This window comes from Equus quagga, chromosome 15 (assembly GCF_021613505.1).
Source record: "Equus quagga isolate Etosha38 chromosome 15, UCLA_HA_Equagga_1.0, whole genome shotgun sequence".
NCBI lineage: Eukaryota > Metazoa > Chordata > Mammalia > Perissodactyla > Equidae > Equus > Equus quagga.
This window is the reverse complement of record NC_060281.1, coordinates 39198868-39206293: the sequence shown is the minus strand read 5'-3', so window position 1 is coordinate 39206293 and position 7426 is coordinate 39198868. Positions and strand designations below refer to the sequence as shown.

The window sequence follows — 7426 nt, the reverse complement described above, 5'->3', positions numbered from 1 at the left end:
GATGGGAACAGTTTGCCATAATTCTGTGGTCAGAGAAGGTTTCATGGAAGAAGCAACTTTAGAGGAAAGACTTGAAGGAGGTGAGGGAGAGAGCCGTGTGTATATCTGCAGGAAGAGGTAGAGGGAAGAGTCACGGCCAAGGTCCTGTTCAAGGACAAGCAAGAAGGGCTGTGTGGCTGGAGCAGATGAGAGTAAGAGAGATGAAGTGAGAACTGCAGGTCCCAGAGGGCCATGTGGGCCAGTGTGAGGACTTCACCGTCTACTCTGAATGAAGTGGGAGCCACTGGAAGCTGCTGAGCGAAGGAGTGAATGATGTGACTCAATTAATGTCCTGGCTGTTGTGTCGAGAATAGACAGTAGGGGACATAAGTGGAATCAGGGGACATAGAAAGGAGGGTCCTGCATTAATCAGAGTGTGTTGGTGGAGACTTTGACCAGGTTGTAGCAGGGGAAGTGTGGGAAAGTGGAAGGATTCTGAATATATTTGGACAGTAGAGCTAAAATTTTCCTGATGGGTTACAGTTAATGCATGCACATTTGACATTATATACATAACATTTATATGTTAAATAAATGTATATTTAACATTTCATATTTTTATGAGTGATTTTCCATCTTGGAGTTCAAAGGTTAAGAGACTCCTTAGCAGACATTTCGGCAGAGGAGGATCTTGAATTACCACATTCGCGACTGTGTGTTTCACCCTGAGTCAGCCCTGGGGAGATGGAGGTTTGATGTGGAATTCATCATCTTCTTCCAGGTTGTAGCTTCTGCCTGACTCTTTCTGCTGTCTCTCTGCAGCACAGATGAAAATGACAAGTTCCCTAGACTTCCCTCTGCTCAACCTCCTTGTCTCCCTCATCTTGGTCCAGGTGCTTACTCCTTGCTCAGGTAGGGAAAATTGTGCTTTTATGTTTCTGAACCAGACAATTACCTATCAGTGTCCTGTAAGAACCTCTGACAACTTCTCATACCTGGAAGTCCCATCCCAAACTGAAGATGTGCACGCCACTAAGACAAATTGTATTTCTGTTAAGATCACGTTCCTCTCTGGGATTTTCATACCTCACTCTCCCCATCTGAGACCCATCCCTCCTTACCCTCATGACCCCATCTCCCTCTGATGGTATTTCTCCTTTTAATTACCAGCTCAGTTTTGTGTGATTGGACCCCCTGGACCCATCCTGGCTATGGTGGGTGAAGATGCTTATCTGCCCTGTCATCTGTGCCCGAAGATGAGTGCAGAGGCCATGGACCTGAAGTGGGTGAGATCCAGCCTTAGATGGGTAGTATATGAGTATGCAAATGGGCAGGAAGTAGAAGAGAATCAGATGGCAGAGTTTAAAGGAAGAACTTCAATTTTAAGAGATGGCATCACTGCAGGGATGGTTACTCTCCAAATTTATAACGTCAAAGTCTCTGACAGTGGAAGCTACATGTGTTATTTCCAAGATGGAAACTTCTCTGAAAATGCCATGGTGGAGCTGGAGGTTGCAGGTGAGCCTCCAGCTTTTGTTCTGAGCCCATTCCCCTTTTGGACCAGGGGGCAGAGGCAGAGTTCATACTCCAAATCCACCTCAGAGCACTCCTGGCTGGTCACTAGGAACTGCCTCCACTGCCTTCCCTCCTTGTTTTTCTGAGGCCCTTGGGAAAGACACGGGTTTTCCTCCAGGAGGAATCCCTCCCATAGCCAAGAATATCAAGCAAAGTACTCCCTCATGCTGGTGACCAGGATCTAAGCAGGGAAGTAGAAGTTTGGGGATAGGAAGGACGAGAAAAGATCTCCTCAGTGATGGCACGCAGTTGTTTGGGTTCACTTGTGTTCCACATAGTTTCTGTGGCCCCTCCAGGTGCATGCAGCTGTGGGTCATGGGAAGCTGACCTGTGGGACAGCAACTGTGCTGCCAATGTTCTCCAACCAAAGGCCCCTAGGAACACACCTGGAGTTGACCAAGTTGTGTGTATTACTTGTTGCAGGGAGGGAGAAAGCACACTATGTGGGAACCATAGAGTGTCACAGTAAGAGGGTGTTAAAGAAGACTTGGCATAGAATTTGGGATTGCATTAGAGGAGTTGGGGAAGGGTTTATGGAAGTGGGGTTTGCTCTGGATTTGATGATGTCAGGAAGGCGGAGGGTGTGATTCTGTGCTGGGTATCTTAAAAAAAGTCAGATGCAGATCAGTTTGTGCAGAATGCTATCTTTGGTGTAAGCAAGAAAAAATAAGAATGTTTATATTTTAAAATGTAATATACACTTACATATTACTCACTACATGTCAGGTACTTTATAAGCGTTAATTTAGTCCTTTTAACTTTGTGATTGAGGTACTATTATTACATCATGTTATAGATTAGGTCATCAGGAACAGAGCAGTGTAGTAATTAGTTCAAGATCACACTGCTAGGCAAGTGGAGGAGCTAGAATTTGAACACAGGCCCTCCAGCTCCAAAGTTCATATTGTTAACCACCATATTAAGCTGACTAACGAGAGGCTAATAAATGGGGGATGGGAGGAGTGAGTGGATGGGAGACGGATGACTTTTTATCATTTTGATATTTGAAACATGTAAATGTAACCTATTGAAAAGTTAAATTGGAAAACATATATGATTCTGATGCTCAAGTAACTCATATTCACATGTGAGATGTAGACATTTCAAGACAATTAATAGTATTATGTTGTAGTAAGAGTTTACTGAAGTCTTTCCCAAAGTTCACTGAGACTTTAGGCGGAGAGGGATCAACTCTGTGATCCCCACCCTGGGAGTGAGAGGCTAAAGCTTCATTCCATTGCAGATCCCTTCTGGAGAGCTTGGCCCTGGATTGTGGCCTTGGCAGGGACCCTGCCTGTCTTGCTGCTGCTTCTCTCAGGGGCAGGTTTCTTCCTGTGGCGACAGCAGAAGGAGATAGAAAGAGAGCGATGGGCAAAAGAAAGAGCATGGGAAGAAGCAGAAAATGAACGAAACAGAAGAGGTATTCGACCAGGGTGGAAACCCAAGGACCTCACCCCCTCCTCACCTCCCAAACCCACCCCTGCACTGGGTCATTTGTAAGGTTTATTTTCCAGAGGTCTTCCCCACTGGATCTCCATAACAGTAATTTTTTTTTTCTGCTTATTTTCTAGAGGAACTTCAGCAAGAACTCGGTAAGTTCCAAGTTTCAGTTCCCCCAGGGACCCACACAGGTCTTACTATTGTTACTTTAAGCATCTTAATGACTCTTCATGTTTCTTCCATTGCAGAGCAGAGACAGATGGAGTCTTCTACTGAGTAAGTGGTTCTGACGTTTTCTCTGAATTCACATCTAAGACTCTCTGTTCAGATATTTCCCAGCCCTTTTCCTCATCCCTAACTCTACCCAGGGCTGAGAAATGTCCTGGATTCCTCTGTGGAGAGAAAGAAATAAGAGTGATTGACTGGGGAGAAGCACCGGAGAGTCATGTTTTTCCATCTCTCTCCAGGAGGGACCCACAGATTCTTCAGTCCAGCAAGGCACCAGGGAATATCCAGGGATGCACTTGAAAGGAAAGGAGGAGGAGGGGGATGGAACTTTAGATGAAATGTCTTCCCTATGCCAGGAGCTCACTGGTTTCTTTACATAATCTGCAGGCTGCTGAGAAGAAAACAGAGAATGTAAGATTTAAAGAATGAGAAAATCAGAGAAGAATGAGAGAGAAAAGCGTGTCTTAAAAGAGGAGTGGCCACAGTGGCTCAGTTCTCATAGATTTATTAGAACTGCTTTTAAAAAACTAGTATCTGAAGTTTCCTGATTAAGTTGCCAAATTCTTTTCAGAAGTATACAGGAAATAATACAGCTTGAGAGAGATGGATTCTAGTACACACACACAGACATGTATACACACAGTGACACCTATGCCCAGATATGGGAGTATAGATACAAACAAAATAGATATGCCAGATCACAGCTGGGATAGAACTTACACATTGTCTTTGGTATCATTGGCAGGCAATTGATGTTCTCAGACTTGATGTTAAGGGGAGATGGAGAGGAGAGTATTGAACAGGCAGACGTAAAGGGTAGGAAGGGTGGGTGTGGGAGTTAAAAACAAGATTAGACAGGTGCAAAAGAAGAGAAAGGACGTGATTCAGAAATGACATATTTCAGGTGAAATCTCTATCTTTCTTCCATTGTAGGTCGATTGTTGATGAGATTGTTGAGGCCTAGGCTGGTGAGTGACCCTGATCTTCTTTGAGTTTCCTGGCACACATGTACTAAGCGTTTAAACCTCTTCTCTAGTGTGTGACCCATTGCCATTCCTAGTAGGAATAATCAGATCTATCCCAGAGGCTCATTTTCTGTGGGAGATATTACCACTGCTTTCCGGAACTGCAGCAAGGACCTTCCAGTTACAGCCTCTGGGCATTTTCACACATCCCATCACCCTGCTGGCACCTATGCCCACACCCTAGCAAAGCCTGGCATGTCATCTGCAGCCCTAGCATGGTGGAGGAAAGGAAATTCACCATTTTTAAGAGCTTATTTGCCTGATTTGGTAGAGCTGTATATGAAGAAAGCTGGACAATGACAGAGACTGAAGAAAGAGAGAGAGAAAAGGCTTAGTGGGGAGAATGGGTAGGGAAAGAACAGAAATAATGCCTTTTCCTTATCCGCGTCTCCTGCCTTTCAGAATGGAAGATGGCCCTCTTCCATGTTGGTGAGTGAATCACTGTATGTTCCTGAGGACAACAACAACAACCTGAGTGACTGTATTCCCTTTTTCTTCTCCAATTCTTGAGATTCTGGGAAGTAAAGTCCCCGTGACCGGGAGAGTTCCGGGTGGGTGACTTGAGGTGCAGGTCTCAAAGGTGTGTCCACCTTCCTGCTGAGACCCTAAGACAACCAGGGAAGATTTCTCCCCTGAGTTCCAAAGATCTTCATGGGAAGGGAGAGGCATAAAGGGCAGAGCTGAGGGAAGGAGAGGCAGAGTGAATTAATCCTTCAGGGAGAGTGAGGATGTGGAATGACCAGAGAGAGAAGGCAAAGCACAAAGATCTTTGTTTTTTTCAGGAGGATTAGCCCTGAGCTGACTACTGACAATCCTCCTCTTTTTGCTGAGGAAGATTGTCCCTGAGCTAACATCCGGGCCCATCTTCCTCTACTTTATATGTGGGACGCCTACCACAGCATAGTGTGCCAAGCCATGCCATGTCCACACCCAGGATCCGAACTGGTGAACCCCGGGCTGCCGAGAAGCGGAACGTGTGCACTTAACTGCTGTGCCACTGGGCTGGCCCCTCCCAAGCTTCTTATGCCACCTTTTGCTGCTGCGTGTTCCCAAGTTACTTAATGTTTCTGAACTCTAATCTCCTCACTTTTAGATTTTGATCATAATTCTTATTATGTGAAGGTTGAGGTAAAGACTAAATGAGGTAATGAATGTGTATTGGTCAAAAAAAAACAAGGAAGAGATGACATGCTCAAACTGGATGGATGAAGACAGTTTAGAAATGGAACTATTTACAAAGACAGGAGTAGGATTAAGGGAAATCAACAAGGGAATGTGAAGTGCCCCAGGGCTCACAATAGTGGGGAGGTATCACTATCTCTAGGCTTGAAGGAATAGGGAGAGGGAGCAGTTACTAGAGCCCAGAGGAAGCTGTAGCTCAAGGACAGGGTTGCCTGAGAGAGTCATGCCTTTGTGAAAGCATCACCATCTGACCTTGGCAGTGAAGAAGTGGAAGAAATAAATCTGTGCTTCCATTTTCTTTTCCTTCCAATCTTCAGCTAGTACCATTCATTGGCCTAATCCAACAGGGAACAGGAAGCAAGGGAGCCCAATGATGCTGTCCATAGAGGATGGATTCCTGGGGCCCAGAAGAAGATTGAGAGTGGGTTTTGGAGAACAGAAAGTCCCCAACATGACCTCTAGCACAGAAAAGGCATGGCAGCTATTATAACATTAGGCACTTCCTCCCTGCCTGGCCCTGGGCTACATACAAAATATGTGTTGTCTTTTCTACCTTAGAGATTAATATTTTTAGCCCCATTTTTCAGATAAGCCAATTGATGCTTAGAAATATTATACAGCTTGCTTCTATACAAAAAGAGACTGCAAAAAAGGAAGTCATTCAACTCATAAGTGGTAGAGCAAGGATTGAAATGTAAATGTATGTGATTATCAAGAACAGTTCAGCAGAGTCATCTTGGGGAGGCAAATAGGAAAAAGGTAGGAAAAAGGGGTCAGCTCAAAATGTTGGGTTAGGTTGACCTTGATCCTCAGCACACTTGTGTACAGAACAGAACATCTCTGGGCCTTTTTTTAAAAATATTGCTGAGAGAGTCACTTTCAGGGCAGGCTGGGGACACTAATCTCTGGACTTGGACCTCCTCAACCTGACAGAGGTCTTTAAGGCTGAGGCTTAGTGGTCTAGGAACAATGGTTGACCCCATATCTCCATCTCCAAACTTTGTGCAGTAAACGTGATTCTGGATCTGGACACAGCAAACCCCATCCTCCTTATTTCTGAGGACCAGAGGAGCCTGTGGTGGGCAGATGCACAACAGAATCTGCAAGATAATCCTCAGAGATTTGATTCACATTGCTGTGTTCTTGGATGCAAGAGCTTCAAGTCAGGGAGACATTTCCGGGAGGTGAAGGTGGGGGACAGGAAAAAGTGGTATATTGGGGTGTGGAGAGAAAAGATAGGGTTAAAATAGCATCAAAGAATGGATTCTGAACTATGGGGCTTTCTGATGAGAAAGACTATCATGCTCTCACTTATCCCCAGAATAAAATGAAAAATGCCAAACCTCCTCAAAGAGTGGGGGTTTGCTGGGACTAGGAGACTGGTGAGGTCTCATTGTACAATGTGATGGATGGGTTTCATATCTCACCTTCCCACACACTTCCTCCTCTAGGCCTCTGTGGCCTGTTTTCAGAATTCCATCATGGGATCCCACTGCCTTGACCATTTGACTAGCACTCACAGTACTGGGGAATTCCCTTGTTACCAACCTGGTATCTGACCTTCCCTGGGAGACCCAGTGACCCTGAGCTTTGCTGATGGGAATGGGGATTCTCAAGCTCAGGTAACATCCTTGTTTCCTCTGGCGGATCCTGGAGCTGAGGGCCTCCTCCTTAACAGCAACATATCACAACAATAAAATACTTACTAAATGTACAAATTGTGTGAAGCTCTTCATTACTATTGATTCAATTATTCCATATGACAGTTCAGTGTGGACTACTTTATTGTCTTATTTCTGTAGATAAGGAACTGGTGGTGCAGAAAAGTGAATTAACTTTGCAAAGGTGACTCAGAAAGTGAATAGCAGCTGAGTTTTGAGCAACAATAAATAACTTTTATTGATAAAATGTTTTGGGGGTTGTGCTAAATGATTTAAGTGAATTTCACTCATTTAATCCTCACAAAAATCTTGTGAGGTAGTCTCATTTTGAGGATG

At 44.7% G+C, this 7426-nt stretch overlaps 1 pseudogene; it reads left to right on the top strand.

Moving 5' to 3' along the window:
* Window positions 1-806: 806 nt before the first annotated feature.
* LOC124227091 (butyrophilin subfamily 3 member A3-like) lies at window positions 807-6938 on the top strand (annotated as a pseudogene).
* Window positions 6939-7426: the final 488 nt, after the last annotated feature.